Source organism: Oncorhynchus keta, chromosome 29 (genome assembly GCF_023373465.1).
Source record: "Oncorhynchus keta strain PuntledgeMale-10-30-2019 chromosome 29, Oket_V2, whole genome shotgun sequence".
Classification (NCBI taxonomy): domain Eukaryota; kingdom Metazoa; phylum Chordata; class Actinopteri; order Salmoniformes; family Salmonidae; genus Oncorhynchus; species Oncorhynchus keta.
Genome location: NC_068449.1, coordinates 8,702,715 through 8,722,597, shown reverse-complemented (window position 1 = coordinate 8,722,597; position 19,883 = coordinate 8,702,715). Strand labels below are relative to the sequence as shown.

At 41.3% G+C, this 19,883-nt stretch overlaps 1 long non-coding RNA gene and 1 pseudogene across 3 annotated transcripts; both read left to right on the top strand.

The window, feature by feature from the left end:
* LOC127913441 (parkin coregulated gene protein-like) overlaps positions 1-19,883 on the top strand; it is a 381,678-nt pseudogene that overhangs the window by 11,044 nt on the left and 350,751 nt on the right.
* On the top strand, positions 252-13,212 carry LOC127913577 (uncharacterized). 3 transcript variants are annotated; one of them, XR_008086068.1, is made up of 7 exons: positions 252-325; positions 1,952-2,028; positions 2,555-2,631; positions 7,425-7,501; positions 8,431-8,507; positions 12,585-12,661; positions 13,103-13,212. It is a non-coding gene; the product is annotated as an uncharacterized LOC127913577 (long non-coding RNA). The 3 variants fall into 3 exon arrangements; XR_008086070.1 differs by lacking the exon at positions 8,431-8,507; XR_008086069.1 differs by lacking the exon at positions 12,585-12,661.

Below are 19,883 nucleotides of genomic sequence, written 5' to 3'. Positions count from 1 at the left end.
TCTCTCCCTACCCACTTGGTTTTGTCTGTCTTGTTGTTCACCTGTGTCTAGTGTCTAGTTTTGTCTGTCTTGTTGTTCACCTGTGTCTAGTTTAGGTTAATTAGTGGGGTATTTAATCTCTCCCTACCCACTTGGTTTTGTCTGTCTTGTTGTTCACCTGTGTCTAGTTTAGGTTAATTAGTGGGTATTTAATCTCTCCCTACCCACTTGGTTTTGTCTGTCTTGTTGTTCACCTGTGTCTAGTTTAGGTTAATTAGTGGGGTATTTAATCTCGCCCTACCCACTTGGTTTTGTCTGTCTTGTTGTTCACCTGTGTCTAGTTTAGGTTAATTAGTGGGGTATTTAATCTCTCCCTACCCACTTGGTTTTGTCTGTCTTGTTGTTCACCTGTGTCTAGTTTAGGTTAATTAGTGGGGTATTTAATCTCTCCCTACCCACTTGGTTTTGTCTGTCTTGTTGTTCACCTGTGTCTAGTTTAGGTTAATTAGTGGGGTATTTAATCTCTCCCTACCCACTTGGTTTTGTCTGTCTTGTTGTTCACCTGTGTCTAGTTTAGGTTAATTAGTGGGGTATTTAATCTCTCCCTACCCACTTGGTTTTGTCTGTCTTGTTGTTCACCTGTGTCTAGTTTAGGTTAATTAGTGGGGTATTTAATCTCTCCCTACCCACTTGGTTTTGTCTGTCTTGTTGTTCACCTGTGTCTAGTTTAGGTTAATTAGTGGGGTATTTAATCTCTCCCTACCCTACCCAGTTTAGGTTAATTAGTGGGGTATTTAATCTTGGTTTTGTCTGTCTTGTTGTTCACCTGTGTCTAGTTTAGGTTAATTAGTGGGGTATTTAATCTCTCCCTACCCACTTGGTTTTGTCTGTCTTGTTGTTCACCTGTGTCTAGTTTAGGTTAATTAGTGGGGTATTTAATCTCTTGTTGTTCACCTGTGTCTAGTTTAGGTTAATTAGTGGGGTATTTAATCCCACTTGGTTTTGTCTGTCTTGTTGTTCACCTGTGTCTAGTTTAGGTTAATTAGTGGGGTATTTAATCTCTCCCTACCCACTTGGTTTTGTCTGTCTTGTTGTTCACCTGTGTCTAGTTTAGGTTAATTAGTGGGGTATTTAATCTCTCCCTACCCACTTGGTTTTGTCTGTCTTGTTGTTCACCTGTGTCTAGTTTAGGTTAATTAGTGGGGTATTTAATCTCTCCCTACCCACTTGGTTTTGTCTGTCTTGTTGTTCACCTGTGTCTAGTTTAGGTTAATTAGTGGGGTATTTAATCTCTCCCTACCCACTTGGTTTTGTCTGTCTTGTTGTTCACCTGTGTCTAGTTTAGGTTAATTAGTGGGGTATTTAATCTCTCCCTACCCACTTGGTTTTGTCTGTCTTGTTGTTCACCTGTGTCTAGTTTAGGTTAATTAGTGGGGTAGTGGGGTATTTAATCTAATCTCTCCCTACCCACTTGGTTTTGTCTGTCTTGTTGTTCACCTGTGTCTAGTTTAGGTTAATTAGTGGGGTATTTAATCTCTCCCTACCCACTTGGTTTTGTCTGTCTTGTTGTTCACCTGTGTCTAGTTTAGGTTAATTAGTGGGGTATTTAATCTCTCCCTACCCACTTGGTTTTGTCTGTCTTGTTGTTCACCTGTGTCTAGTTTAGGTTAATTAGTGGGGTATTTAATCTCTCCCTACCCACTTGGTTTTGTCTGTCTTGTTGTTCACCTGTGTCTAGTTTAGGTTAATTAGTGGGGTATTTAATCTCTCCCTACCCACTTGGTTTTGTCTGTCTTGTTGTTCACCTGTGTCTAGTTTAGGTTAATTAGTGGGGTATTTAATCTCTCTACCCACTTGGTTTTGTCTGTCTTGTTGTTCACCTGTGTCTAGTTTAGGTTAATTAGTGGGGTATTTAATCTCTCCCTACCCACTTGGTTTTGTCTGTCTTGTTGTTCACCTGTGTCTAGTTTAGGTTAATTAGTGGGGTATTTAATCTCGCCCTACCCACTTGGTTTTGTCTGTCTTGTTGTTCACCTGTGTCTAGTTTAGGTTAATTAGTGGGGTATTTAATCTCTCCCTACCCACTTGGTTTTGTCTGTCTTGTTGTTCACCTGTGTCTAGTTTAGGTTAATTAGTGGGGTATTTAATCTCTCCCTACCCACTTGGTTTTGTCTGTCTTGTTGTTCACCTGTGTCTAGTTTAGGTTAATTAGTGGGGTATTTAATCTCTCCCTACCCACTTGGTTTTGTCTGTCTTGTTGTTCACCTTGTCTAGTTTAGGTTAATTAGTGGGGTATTTAATCTCTCCCTACCCCTGTCTTGTTGTTCACCTGTGTCTAGTTTAGGTTAATTAGTGGGGTATTTAATCTCTCCCTACCCACTTGGTTTTGTCTGTCTTGTTGTTCACCTGTGTCTAGTTTAGGTTAATTAGTGGGGTATTTAATCTCTCCCTACCCACTTGGTTTTGTCTGTCTTGTTGTTCACCTGTGTCTAGTTTAGGTTAATTAGTGGGGTATTTAATCTCTCCCTACCCACTTGGTTTTGTCTGTCTTGTTGTTCACCTGTGTCTAGTTTAGGTTAATTAGTGGGGTATTTAATCTCGCCCTACCCACTTGGTTTTGTCTGTCTTGTTGTTCACCTGTGTCTAGTTTAGGTTAATTAGTGGGGTATTTAATCTCTCCCTACCCACTTGGTTTTGTCTGTCTTGTTGTTCACCTGTGTCTAGTTTAGGTTAATTAGTGGGGTATTTAATCTCTCCCTACCCACTTGGTTTTGTCTGTCTTGTTGTTCACCTGTGTCTAGTTTAGGTTAATTAGTGGGGTATTTAATCTCTCCCTACCCACTTGGTTTTGTCTGTCTTGTTGTTCACCTGTGTCTAGTTTAGGTTAATTAGTGGGGTATTTAATCTCTCCCTACCCACTTGGTTTTGTCTGTCTTGTTGTTCACCTGTGTCTAGTTTAGGTTAATTAGTGGGGTATTTAATCTCTCCCTACCCACTTGGTTTTGTCTGTCTTGTTGTTCACCTGTGTCTAGTTTAGGTTAATTAGTGGGGTATTTAATCTCTCCCTACCCACTTGGTTTTGTCTGTCTTGTTGTTCACCTGTGTCTAGTTTAGGTTAATTAGTGGGGTATTTAATCTCTCCCTACCCACTTGGTTTTGTCTGTCTTGTTGTTCACCTGTGTCTAGTTTAGGTTAATTAGTGGGGTATTTAATCTCTCCCTACCCACTTGGTTTTGTCTGTCTTGTTGTTCACCTGTGTCTAGTTTAGGTTAATTAGTGGGGTATTTAATCTCTCCCTACCCACTTGGTTTTGTCTGTCTTGTTGTTCACCTGTGTCTAGTTTAGGTTAATTAGTGGGGTATTTAATCTCTCCCTACCCACTTGGTTTTGTCTGTCTTGTTGTTCACCTGTGTCTAGTTTAGGTTAATTAGTGGGGTATTTAATCTCTCCCTACCCACTTGGTTTTGTCTGTCTTGTTGTTCACCTGTGTCTAGTTTAGTTCACCTGTGTCTTGTTTTCACCTGTGTCTAGGGTTAATTAGTGGGGTATTTAATCTCTCCCTACCCACTTGGTTTTGTCTACCCACTTGGTTTTGTCTGTCTTGTTGTTCACCTGTGTCTAGTTTAGGTTAATTAGTGGGGTATTTAATCTCTCCCTACCCACTTGGTTTTGTCTGTCTTGTTGTTCACCTGTGTCTAGTTTAGGTTAATTAGTGGGGTATTTAATCTCTCCTGTCTTGTTACCCACTTGGTTTTGTCTGTCTTGTTGTTCACCTGTGTCTAGTTTAGGTTAATTAGTGGGGTATTTAATCTCTCCCTACCCACTTGGTTTTGTCTGTCTTGTTGTTCACCTGTGTCTAGTTTAGGTTAATTAGTGGGGTATTTAATCTCTCCCTACCCACTTGGTTTTGTCTGTCTTGTTGTTCACCTGTGTCTAGTTTAGGTTAATTAGTGGGGTATTTAATCTCTCCCTACCCACTTGGTTTTGTCTGTCTTGTTAATTAGTTCACCTGTGTTCTAGTTTTTAGGTTAATTAGTGGGGTATTTAATCTCTCCCTACCCACTTGGTTTTGTCTGTCTTGTTGTTCACCTGTGTCTAGTTTAGGTTAATTAGTGGGGTATTTAATCTCTCCCTACCCACTTGGTTTTGTCTGTCTTGTTGTTCACCTGTGTCTAGTTTAGGTTAATTAGTGGGGTATTTAATCTCTCCCTACCCACTTGGTTTTGTCTGTCTTGTTGTTCACCTGTGTCTAGTTTAGGTTAATTAGTGGGGTATTTAATCTTTTGTCTGTCCACCTACCCACTTGGTTTTGTCTGTCTTGTTGTTCACCTGTGTCTAGTTTAGGTTAATTAGTGGGGTATTTAATCTCTCCCTACCCACTTGGTTTTGTCTGTCTTGTTGTTCACCTGTGTCTAGTTTAGGTTAATTAGTGGGGTATTTAATCTCTCCTACCCACTTGGTTTTGTCTGTCTTGTTGTTCACCTGTGTCTAGTTTAGGTTAATTAGTGGGGTATTTAATCTCTCCCTACCCACTTGGTTTTGTCTGTCTTGTTGTTCACCTGTGTCTAGTTTAGGTTAATTAGTGGGGTATTTAATCTCTCCCCTACCCACTTGGTTTTGTCTGTCTTGTTGTTCACCTGTGTCTAGTTTAGGTTAATTAGTGGGGTATTTAATCTCTCCCTACCCACTTGGTTTTGTCTGTCTTGTTGTTCACCTGTGTCTAGTTTAGGTTAATTACCCACTTGGTTTTGTCTGTCTTGTACCTTTAATCTCTCCCCTACCCACTTGGTTTTGTCTGTCTTGTTGTTCACCTGTGTCTAGTTTAGGTTAATTAGTGGGGTATTTAATCTCTCCCTACCCACTTGGTTTTGTCTGTCTTGTTGTTCACCTGTGTCTAGTTTAGGTTAATTAGTGGGGTATTTAATCTCTCCCTACCCACTTGGTTTTGTCTGTCTTGTTGTTCACCTGTGTCTAGTTTAGGTTAATTAGTGGGGTATTTAATCTCTCCCTACCCACTTGGTTTTGTCTGTCTTGTTGTTCACCTGTGTCTAGTTTAGGTTAATTAGTGGGGTATTTAATCTCTCCCTACCCACTTGGTTTTGTCTGTCTTGTTGTTCACCTGTGTCTAGTTTAGGTTAATTAGTGGGGTATTTAATCTCTCCCTACCCACTTGGTTTTGTCTGTCTTGTTGTTCACCTGTGTCTAGTTTAGGTTAATTAGTGGGGTATTTAATCTCTCCCTACCCACTTGGTTTTGTCTGTCTTGTTGTTCACCTGTGTCTAGTTTAGGTTAATTAGTGGGGTATTTAATCTCTCCCTACCCACTTGGTTTTGTCTGTCTTGTTGTTCACCTGTGTCTAGTTTAGGTTAATTAGTGGGGTATTTAATCTCTCCCTACCCACTTGGTTTTGTCTGTCTTGTTGTTCACCTGTGTCTAGTTTAGGTTAATTAGTGTATTTAATCTACCCACTTGTTTTGGTCTTGTTGTTCACCTGTGTCTAGTTTAGGTTATTTAATCTACCCACTTGGTTTTGTCTGTCTTGTTGTTCACCTGTGTAGTTTAGGTTAATTAGTGGGGTATTTAATCTCCCTACCCACTTGGTTTTGTCTGTCTTGTTGTTCACCTGTGTCTAGTTTAGGTTAATTAGTGGGGTATTTAATCTCTCCCTACCCACTTGGTTTTGTCTGTCTTGTTGTTCACCTGTGTCTAGTTTAGGTTAATTAGTGGGGTATTTAATCTTAATCTCTCCCTACCCACTTGGTTTTGTCTGTCTTGTTGTTCACCTGTGTCTAGTTTAGGTTAATTAGTGGGGTATTTAATCTCTCCCTACCCACTTGGTTTTGTCTGTCTTGTTGTTCACCTGTGTCTAGTTTAGGTTAATTAGTGGGGTATTTAATCTCTCCCTACCCACTTGGTTTTGTCTGTCTTGTTGTTCACCTGTGTCTAGTTTAGGTTAATTAGTGGGGTATTTAATCTCTCCCTACCCACTTGGTTTTGTCTGTCTTGTTGTTCACCTGTGTCTAGTTTAGGTTAATTAGTGGGGTATTTAATCTCTCCCTACCCACTTGGTTTTGTCTGTCTTGTTGTTCACCTGTGTCTAGTTTAGGTTAATTAGTGGGGTATTTAATCTCTCCCTACCCACTTGGTTTTGTCTGTCTTGTTGTTCACCTGTGTCTAGTTTAGGTTAATTAGTGGGGTATTTAATCTCTCCCTACCCACTTGGTTTTGTCTGTCTTGTTGTTCACCTGTGTCTAGTTTAGGTTAATTAGTGGGGTATTTAATCTCTCCCTACCCACTTGGTTTTGTCTGTCTTGTTGTTCACCTGTGTCTAGTTTAGGTTAATTAGTGGGGTATTTAATCTCTCCCTACCCACTTGGTTTTGTCTGTCTTGTTGTTCACCTGTGTCTAGTTTAGGTTAATTAGTGGGGTATTTAATCTCTCCCTACCCACTTGGTTTTGTCTGTCTTGTTGTTCACCTGTGTCTAGTTTAGGTTAATTAGTGGGGTATTTAATCTCTCCCTACCCACTTGGTTTTGTCTGTCTTGTTGTTCACCTGTGTCTAGTTTAGGTTAATTAGTGGGGTATTTAATCTCTCCCTACCCACTTGGTTTTGTCTGTCTTGTTGTTCACCTGTGTCTAGTTTAGGTTAATTAGTGGGGTATTTAATCTCTCCCTACCCACTTGGTTTTGTCTGTCTTGTTGTTCACCTGTGTCTAGTTTAGGTTAATTAGTGGGGTATTTAATCTCTCCCTACCCAGTTTAGGTTAATTAGTGGGGTATTTAATCTTGGTTTTGTCTGTCTTGTTGTTCACCTGTGTCTAGTTTAGGTTAATTAGTGGGGTATTTAATCTCTCCCTACCCACTTGGTTTTGTCTGTCTTGTTGTTCACCTGTGTCTAGTTTAGGTTAATTAGTGGGGTATTTAATCTCTCCCTACCCACTTGGTTTTGTCTGTCTTGTTGTTCACCTGTGTCTAGTTTAGGTTAATTAGTGGGGTATTTAATCTCTCCCTACCCACTTGGTTTTGTCTGTCTTGTTGTTCACCTGTGTCTAGTTTAGGTTAATTAGTGGGGTATTTAATCTCTCCCACTACCCACTTGGTTTTGTCTGTCTTGTTGTTCACCTGTGTCTAGTTTAGGTTAATTAGTGGGGTATTTAATCTCTCCCTACCCACTTGGTTTTGTCTGTCTTGTTGTTCACCTGTGTCTAGTTTAGGTTAATTAGTGGGGTATTTAATCTCTCCCTACCCACTTGGTTTTGTCTGTCTTGTTGTTCACCTGTGTCTAGTTTAGGTTAATTAGTGGGGTATTTAATCTCTCCCTACCCACTTGGTTTTGTCTGTCTTGTTGTTCACCTGTGTCTAGTTTAGGTTAATTAGTGGGGTATTTAATCTCTCCCTACCCACTTGGTTTTGTCTGTCTTGTTGTTCACCTGTGTCTAGTTTAGGTTAATTAGTGGGGTATTTAATCTCGCCCTACCCACTTGGTTTTGTCTGTCTTGTTGTTCACCTGTGTCTAGTTTAGGTTAATTAGTGGGGTATTTAATCTCTCCCCTACCCACTTGGTTTTGTCTGTCTTGTTGTTCACCTGTGTCTAGTTTAGGTTAATTAGTGGGGTATTTAATCTCTCCCTACCCACTTGGTTTTGTCTGTCTTGTTGTTCACCTGTGTCTAGTTTAGGTTAATTAGTGGGGTATTTAATCTCTCCCTACCCACTTGGTTTTGTCTGTCTTGTTGTTCACCTGTGTCTAGTTTAGGTTAATTAGTGGGGTATTTAATCTCTCCCTACCCACTTGGTTTTGTCTGTCTTGTTGTTCACCTGTGTCTAGTTTAGGTTAATTAGTGGGGTATTTAATCTCTCCCTACCCACTTGGTTTTGTCTGTCTTGTTGTTCACCTGTGTCTAGTTTAGGTTAATTAGTGGGGTATTTAATCTCTCCCTACCCACTTGGTTTTGTCTGTCTTGTTGTTCACCTGTGTCTAGTTTAGGTTAATTAGTGGGGTATTTAATCTCTCCCTACCCACTTGGTTTTGTCTGTCTTGTTGTTCACCTGTGTCTAGTTTAGGTTAATTAGTGGGGTATTTAATCTCTCCCTACCCACTTGGTTTTGTCTGTCTTGTTGTTCACCTGTGTCTAGTTTAGGTTAATTAGTGGGGTATTTAATCTCTCCCTACCCACTTGGTTTTGTCTGTCTTGTTGTTCACCTGTGTCTAGTTTAGGTTAATTAGTGGGGTATTTAATCTCTCCCTCCTACCCACTTGGTTTTGTCTGTCTTTGTTGTTCACCTGTGTCTAGTTTAGGTTAATTAGTGGGGTATTTAATCTCTCCCTACCCACTTGGTTTTGTCTGTCTTGTTGTTCACCTGTGTCTAGTTTAGGTTAATTAGTGGGGTATTTAATCTCTCCCTACCCACTTGGTTTTGTCTGTCTTGTTGTTCACCTGTGTCTAGTTTAGGTTAATTAGTGGGGTATTTAATCTCGCCCTACCCACTTGGTTTTGTCTGTCTTGTTGTTCACCTGTGTCTAGTTTAGGTTAATTAGTGGGGTATTTAATCTCTCCCTACCCACTTGGTTTTGTCTGTCTTGTTGTTCACCTGTGTCTAGTTTAGGTTAATTAGTGGGGTATTTAATCTCTCCCTACCCACTTGGTTTTGTCTGTCTTGTTGTTCACCTGTGTCTAGTTTAGGTTAATTAGTGGGGTATTTAATCTCTCCCTACCCACTTGGTTTTGTCTGTCTTGTTGTTCACCTGTGTCTAGTTTAGGTTAATTAGTGGGGTATTTAATCTCTCCCTACCCACTTGGTTTTGTCTGTCTTGTTGTTCACCTGTGTCTAGTTTAGGTTAATTAGTGGGGTATTTAATCTCTCCCTACCCACTTGGTTTTGTCTGTCTTGTTGTTCACCTGTGTCTAGTTTAGGTTAATTAGTGGGGTATTTAATCTCTCCCTACCCACTTGGTTTTGTCTGTCTTGTTGTTCACCTGTGTCTAGTTTAGGTTAATTAGTGGGGTATTTAATCTCTCCCTACCCACTTGGTTTTGTCTGTCTTGTTGTTCACCTGTGTCTAGTTTAGGTTAATTAGTGGGGTATTTAATCTCTCCCTACCCACTTGGTTTTGTCTGTCTTGTTGTTCACCTGTGTCTAGTTTAGGTTAATTAGTGGGGTATTTAATCTCTCCCTACCCACTTGGTTTTGTCTGTCTTGTTGTTCACCTGTGTCTAGTTTAGGTTAATTAGTGGGGTATTTAATCTCTCCCTACCCACTTGGTTTTGTCTGTCTTGTTGTTCACCTGTGTCTAGTTTAGGTTAATTAGTGGGGTATTTAATCTCCCCTACCCACTTGGTTTTGTCTGTCTTGTTGTTCACCTGTGTCTAGTTTAGGTTAATTAGTGGGGTATTTAATCTCTCCCTACCCACTTGGTTTTGTCTGTCTTGTTGTTCACCTGTGTCTAGTTTAGGTTAATTAGTGGGGTATTTAATCTCCCCTACCCACTTGGTTTTGTCTGTCTTGTTGTTCACCTGTGTCTAGTTTAGGTTAATTAGTGGGGTATTTAATCTCTCCCTACCCACTTGGTTTTGTCTGTCTTGTTGTTCACCTGTGTCTAGTTTAGGTTAATTAGTGGGGTATTTAATCTCTCCCTACCCACTTGGTTTTGTCTGTCTTGTTGTTCACCTGTGTCTAGTTTAGGTTAATTAGTGGGGTATTTAATCTCTCCCTACCCACTTGGTTTTGTCTGTCTTGTTGTTCACCTGTGTCTAGTTTAGGTTAATTAGTGGGGTATTTAATCTCTCCCTACCCACTTGGTTTTGTCTGTCTTGTTGTTCACCTGTGTCTAGTTTAGGTTAATTAGTGGGGTATTTAATCTCTCCCTACCCACTTGGTTTTGTCTGTCTTGTTGTTCACCTGTGTCTAGTTTAGGTTAATTAGTGGGGTATTTAATCTCTCCCTACCCACTTGGTTTTGTCTGTCTTGTTGTTCACCTGTGTCTAGTTTAGGTTAATTAGTGGGGGTTTTGTCTGTCTTGTTGTTCATTTAATCTCTCCCTACCCACTTGGTTTTGTCTGTCTTGTTGTTCACCTGTGTCTAGTTTAGGTTAATTTAGTGGGGTATTTAATCTCTCCCTACCCACTTGGTTTTGTCTGTCTTGTTGTTCACCTGTGTCTAGTTTAGGTTAATTAGTGGGGTATTTAATCTCTCCCTACCCACTTGGTTTTGTCTGTCTTGTTGTTCACCTGTGTCTAGTTTAGGTTAATTAGTGGGGTATTTAATCTCTCCCTACCCACTTGGTTTTGTCTGTCTTGTTGTTCACCTGTGTCTAGTTTAGGTTAATTAGTGGGGTATTTAATCTCTCCCTACCCACTTGGTTTTGTCTGTCTTGTTGTTCACCTGTGTCTAGTTTAGGTTAATTAGTGGGGTATTTAATCTCTCCCTACCCACTTGGTTTTGTCTGTCTTGTTGTTCACCTGTGTCTAGTTTAGGTTAATTAGTGGGGTATTTAATCTCTCCCTACCCACTTGGTTTTGTCTGTCTTGTTGTTCACCTGTGTCTAGTTTAGGTTAATTAGTGGTTTTGTCTGTCTTGTTGTTCACCTGTGTCTAGTTTATTAATTAGTGGGGTATTTAATCTCCCCTACCCACTTGGTTTTGTCTGTCTTGTTGTTCACCTGTGTCTAGTTTAGGTTAATTAGTGGGGTATTTAATCTCTCCCTACCCACTTGGTTTTGTCTGTCTTGTTGTTCACCTGTGTCTAGTTTAGGTTAATTAGTGGGGTATTTAATCTCTCCCTACCCACTTGGTTTTGTCTGTCTTGTTGTTCACCTGTGTCTAGTTTAGGTTAATTAGTGGGGTATTTAATCTCTCCCTACCCACTTGGTTTTGTCTGTCTTGTTGTTCACCTGTGTCTAGTTTAGGTTAATTAGTGGGGTATTTAATCTCTCCCTACCCACTTGGTTTTGTCTGTCTTGTTGTTCACCTGTGTCTAGTTTAGGTTAATTAGTGGGGTATTTAATCTCTCCCTACCCACTTGGTTTTGTCTGTCTTGTTGTTCACCTGTGTCTAGTTTAGGTTAATTAGTGGGGTATTTAATCTCTCCCTACCCACTTGGTTTTGTCTGTCTTGTTGTTCACCTGTGTCTAGTTTAGGTTAATTAGTTTTGTCTGTCTTGTTGTTCACCTGTGTCTAGGGTATTTAATCTCTCCCTACCCACTTGGTTTTGTCTGTCTTGTTGTTCACCTGTGTCTAGTTTAGGTTAATTAGTGGGGTATTTAATCTCTCCCTACCCACTTGGTTTTGTCTGTCTTGTTGTTCACCTGTGTCTAGTTTAGGTTAATTAGTGGGGTATTTAATCTCTCCCTACCCACTTGGTTTTGTCTGTCTTGTTGTTCACCTGTGTCTAGTTTAGGTTAATTAGTGGGGTATTTAATCTCTCCCTACCCACTTGGTTTTGTCTGTCTTGTTGTTCACCTGTGTCTAGTTTAGGTTAATTAGTGGGGTATTTAATCTCTCCCTACCCACTTGGTTTTGTCTGTCTTGTTGTTCACCTGTGTCTAGTTTAGGTTAATTAGGTTTTGGGGTATTTAATCTCTCCCTACCCACTTGGTTTTGTCTGTCTTGTTGTTCACCTGTGTCTAGTTTAGGTTAATTAGTGGGGTATTTAATCTCTCCCTACCCACTTGGTTTTGTCTGTCTTGTTGTTCACCTGTGTCTAGTTTAGGTTAATTAGTGGGGTATTTAATCTCTCCCTACCCACTTGGTTTTGTCTGTCTTGTTGTTCACCTGTGTCTAGTTTAGGTTAATTAGTGGGGTATTTAATCTCTCCCTACCCACTTGGTTTTGTCTGTCTTGTTGTTCACCTGTGTCTAGTTTAGGTTAATTAGTGGGGTATTTAATCTCTCCCTACCCACTTGGTTTTGTCTGTCTTGTTGTTCACCTGTGTCTAGTTTAGGTTAATTAGTGGGGTATTTAATCTCTCCCTACCCACTTGGTTTTGTCTGTCTTGTTGTTCACCTGTGTCTAGTTTAGGTTAATTAGTGGGGTATTTAATCTCTCCCTACCCACTTGGTTTTGTCTGTCTTGTTGTTCACCTGTGTCTAGTTTAGGTTAATTAGTGGGGTATTTAATTTAACTCTGTCTTGTTGTTCACCTGTGTCTAGTTTAGGTTAATTAGTGGGGTATTTAATCCCCCACTTGGTTTTGTCTGTCTTGTTGTTCACCTGTGTCTAGTTTAGGTTAATTAGTGGGGTATTTAATCTCTCCCTACCCACTTGGTTTTGTCTGTCTTGTTGTTCACCTGTGTCTAGTTTAGGTTAATTAGTGGGGTATTTAATCTCTCCCTACCCACTTGGTTTTGTCTGTCTTGTTGTTCACCTGTGTCTAGTTTAGGTTAATTAGTGGGGTATTTAATCTCTCCCTACCCACTTGGTTTTGTCTGTCTTGTTGTTCACCTGTGTCTAGTTTAGGTTAATTAGTGGGGTATTTAATCTCTCCCTACCCACTTGGTTTTGTCTGTCTTGTTGTTCACCTGTGTCTAGTTTAGGTTAATTAGTGGGGTATTTAATCTCTCCCTACCCACTTGGTTTTGTCTGTCTTGTTGTTCACCTGTGTCTAGTTTAGGTTAATTAGTGGGGTATTTAATCTCGCCCTACCCACTTGGTTTTGTCTGTCTTGTTGTTCACCTGTGTCTAGTTTAGGTTAATTAGTGGGGTATTTAATCTCTTGTACCCACTTGGTTTTGTCTGTCTTGTTGTTCACCTGTGTCTAGTTTAGGTTAATTAGTGGGGTATTTAATCTGTCTGTCTTGTTGTTCACCTGTGTCTAGTTTAGGTTAATTAGTGGGGTATTTAATCTCTCCCTACCCACTTGGTTTTGTCTGTCTTGTTGTTCACCTGTGTCTAGTTTAGGTTAATTAGTGGGGTATTTAATCTCTCCCTACCCACTTGGTTTTGTCTGTCTTGTTGTTCACCTGTGTCTAGTTTAGGTTAATTAGTGGGGTATTTAATCTCTCCCTACCCACTTGGTTTTGTCTGTCTTGTTGTTCACCTGTGTCTAGTTTAGGTTAATTAGTGGGGTATTTAATCTCTCCCTACCCACTTGGTTTTGTCTGTCTTGTTGTTCACCTGTGTCTAGTTTAGGTTAATTAGTGGGGTATTTAATCTCGCCCTACCCACTTGGTTTTGTCTGTCTTGTTGTTCACCTGTGTCTAGTTTAGGTTAATTAGTGGGGTATTTAATCTCGCCCTACCCACTTGGTTTTGTGCTGGATTGTTCGTGTAGCTGTCAATTGTTTGGATTGCGTTTTGGTTTGTTCCGTTGAACAGGTGTTTTTCCGGGACTTACGTTCCTGTTGTTTTGTGGCTACTGTTGTGGTCCTGTTTCTGTTCTTTGGACTTGTAAATAAAACGCCCTTTCTTGCAATTCGCTCTCTCCTGTGCCTGACTCCACACCCACCTCTCCTAGGGAGAACTTGACACCCTTTTACAAAAAATAGTGAGTAATACTGCCCTAAGTACTTACAAAACTGAAAAGGCTATTCTTAGAACTAGGCAAAGATATTATGAATTTGGCGAGGAAAACATACAAAGTCTTGGCCTGGCAGATAAAATATGAGGAGAATTCGAGAATCATCAACTATTGAAACACAGAAGGGTCAAGTGTGATTCATTTAAACAATACTTTTCTAAGTTCTATACTTCTGATGGAACGGAACCAGCAATGATAGACACATTTCTGTCTACTATTGAACTACCGCACCTCACACAGGAAGACCAAAATGAACTGATCGCCTTTGTCACGTTCTGACCTTAGTTCTTTTGTTATGTCTTGGTCAGGGTGTGAGTTGGGTGTGAGTTGGGTGGGTTGTCTATGTTAGTTTTTCTGTGATTTGCTATTTCTGTGTTTGGCCTGGTATGGTTCTCAATCAGAGGCAGCTGTCAATCGTTGTTTTCTATTGTGTTTGGTGGGTGATTGTATTCTGTTGTGTGCCAGAAATGTTTTCGGTCGTTTCTCTTTGGTATTTTTGTTATTTCCGTATTCATTTGAATAAATATGGACACATACCATGCTGCACCTTGGTCCTCACCTTCTTCCACCAACAACGGCCGTTACAGCCCTTTTACAAAAAAACTAAATCCAAAAGGCAATTTCCTCTCTACGATCTGCCAAATCAACAGGAGTCAATGGCTTTCCCCCAGAGTTTAAGGATTTGCTTATTCCTCTCTTGATGGATGTCCTAAATGTAGCTGCTAAGACGCAGAGCCTATCGGACTCCTTTTCCACTGCTATTTCCACGGCTAACAGTTATACATAAAAAAAATAAAGATCCTCTACAATGCTCTTCCAAGGGTGAGCCTGGACAAATTAACATGGGATTGTAGTCTAGGAGGTCCCCACCTACCAAAATTCAAGATGTATTACTGGGCAGCACAAATTAGACTTTCGGGCGGCAGGGTAGCCTAGTGGTTAGAGCGTTGGACTAGTAACCGGAAGGTTGCGAGCTCACAGAACAGGGCTCCGGGCAGCCGAGCGGAAATGGAGGAAAACTCGCCTCCCTGCGGACCTGGCATCCTTTCACTCCCTCCTCTCTACATTTTCCTCCTCTGTCTCTGCTGCTAAAGCCACTTTCTACCACTCTAAATTCCAAGCATCTGCCTCTAACCCTAGGAAGCTCTTTGCCACCTTCTCCTCCCTCCTGAATCCTCCCACCCCCCTCCTCCCTCTCTGCAGATGACTTCGTCAACCATTTTGAAAAGAAGGTCGACGACATCCGATCCTCGTTTGCTAAGTCAAACGACACCGCTGGTTCTGCTCACACTGCCCTACACTGTGCTCTGACCTCTTTCTCCCCTCTCTCTCCAGTTGAAATCTCGCGTCTTGTGACGGCCGGCCGCCCAACAACCTGCCCGCTTGACCCTATCCCCTCCTCTCTTCTCCAGACCGTTTCCGGAGACCTTCTCCCTTACCTCACCTCGCTCATCAACTCATCCCTGACCGCTGGCTACGTCCCTTCCGTCTTCAAGAGAGCGAGAGTTGCACCCCTTCTGAAAAAACCTACACTCGATCCCTCCGATGTCAACAACTACAGACCAGTATCCCTTCTTTCTTTTCTCTCCAAAACTCTTGAACGTGCCGTCCTTGGCCAGCTCTCCCGCTATCTCTCTCAGAATGACCTTCTTGATCCAAATCAGTCAGGTTTCAAGACTAGTCATTCAACTGAGACTGCTCTTCTCTGTATCACGGAGGCGCTCCGCACTGCTAAAGCTAACTCTCTCTCCTCTGCTCTCATCCTTCTAGACCTATCGGCTGCCTTCGATACTGTGAACCATCAGATCCTCCTCTGTACCCTCTCCGAGTTGGGCATCTCCGGCGCGGCCCACACTTGGATTGCGTCCTACCTGACAGGTAGCTCCTACCAGGTGGCGTGGCGAGAATCTGTCTCCTCACCACGCGCTCTCACCACTGGTGTCCCCCAGGGCTCCATTCTAGGCCCTCTCCTATTCTCGCTATACACCAAGTCACTTGGCTCTGTCATAACCTCACATGGTCTCTCCTATCATTGCTATGCAGACGACACACAATCAATCTTCTCCTTTCCCCCTTCTGATGACCAGGTGGCGAATCGCATCTCTGCATGTCTGGCAGACATATCAGTGTGGATGACGGATCACCACCTCAAGCTGAACCTCGGCAAGACGGAGCTGCTCTTCCTCCCGGGGAAGGACTGCCCGTTCCATGATCTCGCCATCACGGTTGACAACTCCATTGTGTCCTCCTCCCAGAGCGCTAAGAACCTTGGCGTGATCCTGGACAACACCCTGTCGTTCTCAACTAACATCAAGGCGGTGGCCCGTTCCTGTAGGTTCATGCTCTACAACATCCGCAGAGTACGACCCTGCCTCACACAGGAAGCGGCGCAGGTCCTAATCCAGGCACTTGTCATCTCCCGTCTGGATTACTGCAACTCGCTGTTGGCTGGGCTCCCTGCCTGTGCCATTAAACCCCTACAACTCATCCAGAACGCCGCAGCCCGTCTGGTGTTCAACCTTCCCAAGTTCTCTCACGTCACCCCGCTCCTCCGCTCTCTCCACTGGCTTCCAGTTGAAGCTCGCATCCGCTACAAGACCATGGTGCTTGCCTACGGAGCTGTGAGGGGAACGGCACCTCAGTACCTCCAGGCTCTGATCAGGCCCTACACCCAAACAAGGGCACTGCGTTCATCCACCTCTGGCCTGCTCGCCTCCCTACCACTGAGGAAGTACAGTTCCCGCTCAGCCCAGTCAAAACTGTCCGCTGCTCTGGCCCCCCAATGGTGGAACAAACTCCCTCACGACGCCAGGACAGCGGAGTCAATCACCACCTTCCGGAGACACCTGAAACCCCACCTCTTTAAGGAATACCTAGGATAGGATAAAGTAATCCTTCTCACCCCCTTAAAAGATTTAGATGCACTATTGTAAAGTGGCTGTTCCACTGGATGTCATAAGGTGAATGCACCAATTTGTAAGTCGCTCTGGATAAGAGCGTCTGCTAAATGACTTAAATGTAAATGTAAATGAGTTCAAACCCCTGAGCTGACAAGGTACAAATCTGTCGTTCTGCCCCTGAACAGGCAGTTAACCCACTGTTCCCAGGCCGTCATTGAAAATAAGAATGTGTTCTTAACTGACTTGCCTGGTTAAATAAAGGTAAAAAAAAAAAGACTTAATGTAGTTCTTATTTGAAAATGAACCAGCCTCTTCTTGGACTCAGATGGAAAGGTTTGTTCCTAATGAAGAGGTTGGGAATAATATTATCTACAAGAGGAACCCCAAGACGATATCAACAAAAATGAGCAATCCCTGTTTCATCAATTTAGCATGATCTTGGTATGAAATTCATACATGATGTTGGATAGCAAAAATGTTCAACATTGGCATGAGAAGGGAATGACGCATTTAGAACACTGTTGTATACAGTAGATGGGCTACTTATGTCATTTAGAACACTGTTGTATACAGTAGATGGGCTACTTATGTCATTTAGAACACTGTTGTATACAGTAGATGGGCTACTTATGTCATTTAGAACACTGTTGTATACAGTAGTTGGGCTACTTATGTCATTTAGAACACTGTTGTATACAGTAGATGGGCTACTTATGTCATTTAGAACACTGTTGTATACAGTAGATGGGCTACTTATGTCATTTAGAACACTGTTGTATACAGTAGATGGGCTACTTATGTAATTTAGAACACTGTTGTATACAGTAGATGGGCTACTTATGTCATTTAGAACACTGTTGTATACAGTAGATGGGCTACTTATGTCATTTAGAACACTGTTGTATACAGTAGATGGGCTACTTATGTCATTTAGAACACTGTTGTATACAGTAGTTGGGCTACTTATGTCATTTAGAACACTGTTGTATACAGTAGATGGGCTACTTATGTCATTTAGAACACTGTTGTATACAGTAGTTGGGCTACTTATGTCATTTAGAACACTGTTGTATACAGTAGATGGGCTACTTATGTCATTTGAGCAACTGAAAGAGAAATAACAGTTATCCAATCATCATTTATTTTGTTATTTACTGTTAAACTTTCTCAGAAGCACTCTTGGAGATATGACTTTACCAAACCTATCAAGTATTGAACAACTACTCCATGATAACCATGACTCATATAGATTTACATTACCAGTCCAAAGTTTCAGAACACCTCAAGGGTTTTTCTTTATTTTTTACTATTTTCTAAATTGTAGAAAAATAGTGAAGACATCAAAACTATGAAATAACACATATGGAATCATGTTGTAACCAAACAAATCTAATAATATTTAATATTTCAGATTCTTCTAATAGACACATTTTGCCATGATGACTGCTTTGCACACTCTTGGCATTCTCTCAACCAGCTTCATGAGGTAGTCACCTAGAATGCATTTCAATTAACAGGTGTGCGTTGTTAAAAGTTAATTTGTGGAATTTATTTCCTTCTTAAAGCATTAGCAATAATTTGTGTTGTGACTAGGTATACAGAAGATAGCCTTATTGGGTAAAATACCCAGTCCATATTATGGCAAGAACAGCTCAAATAAGCAAAGAGAAACAACAGTCCATCAATTACTTAAAGACATGAAGGTCAGTCAATACGGACATTTCAAAAACGTTGAATGTTTCTTCAAGTGCAGTTGCAAAAACCATCAAGCGTTATGATGAACCTGGCTCTCATGAGGACCTCCACAGGAATGGAAGCCCCAGAGTTACCTCTTCTGCGGAGGATAAGTTAATTAGAGTTACCAGCCTCAGAAATTGTAGCCCAAATAAATGCTTCACAGAGTTCAAGAAACAGACTCATCTTAACTGTTCAGAGGAGACTGTGAATCAGGCCTTCATAGTCACATTTCTGCAAAGAACCCACTACTAAATGGATACCAATAATAAGAAGAGACAAGCTTGGGCCAGGAAACAAGAGCAATGGACATTAGCCCAGTGGAAATCTGTTCTTTGGTCTGGAGTCCAAATTGGAGATTTTTGGTTCCAACTGCTGTCTTTGTGAGACGTGGTGTGGGTGAACAGATGATCTCCACATGTGTTTTTCCCACCGTGAAGCATGGAGGAGGAGGTGTGATGGTGCTTTGCTGGTGACACTGTCTATGATTTATTTAGAATTCAAGGCACACTTAATCAGCATGGCTACCACATCATTCTGCAGCGATACACTATGCCATCTGGTTTGGGCTTAGTGGCACTATCATTTGTTTTTCAACAGGACAATGACCCAACACACCTCCGGGCTGTGTTAGGGCTATTTTGCCAAGGAGGAAAGTGATGGAGTGCTGCATTAGATGACCTGGCCTCCACAATCCCCCGACCTCAACCATATTGAGATGGTTTGGGATGAGTCGGACCGCAGAGTGAAGGAAAAGCAGCCAACAAGTACTCAGCATATGTGAGAACTCCTTCAAGACTCTTGGAAAAGCATTCCAGGTGTAAACTGGTTGAGAGAATGCCAAGAGAGTGGAAAGCTGTCATCAAGGCAAAGTGTGGCTATTTGAAGAATCTAAAATATATTTGAATTTATTTAACACTTTTTTTGGTTACTACATGATTCTATATGTGTTATTTCATAGTTTTGATGTCTTCACTATTATTCTACAATGTATAAAATAGTCAAAATAAAGAAAAACCCTTAAATGCGTAGGTGTACTAAAATGTTTGACCGGTAGTGTATATCCAGAGTGTACTCATTGCTAATGCAACACTGACCAAAACCAGAAGTGCATAAGTCAAGAGAGCGATGGGAATCCGATTGGAATACTACAATTGAAGAGGGGCTGTGGTCAGACTTATGCCAAGATAGTGTGTCAGCAACCATCAGCTCTAGATACAGACTATTCTAGATACAGACTACATTACAACTTCTGACACCTCAGAGGATACATAGATATAACCCTGAAATATTAGCAATGTGTTTCAGATATGGAACAACAGAAGGCACTTTTCTGCATTCTACCTGGCATGATGTATGTGATACCCTGGCCTTTATTATGGAGGTCCCTGTCCCACTTGACCCTGAAATATGCCTTTTGGGTAACTTCACAAATGTGAATTTGAGGAATTAACTTCAACATCAAATTGACAGAAATTGCCCTTGTCACTGCAAGAACATGTGTTGCATTGACATGGAAATCAGATTCCCCTCTTTTACAAACTGACTCTCTGAAATGAATAAGTGTATTCCTATGGAGAAGATTACCTACGCTTTAAGAAATAAATTGAACTACTTTGTGAAAATATGGCAACCGTTCCAGTACTAAAGGGAAACACATCCATTGAGGTTGGTGATGTGAGCTTGTAGATCAATGTAGATTATTGTAGCTACTGTCTCTTTGTAATGTACTGTTTGTATTGTTTTGTGTATTTGTTGGT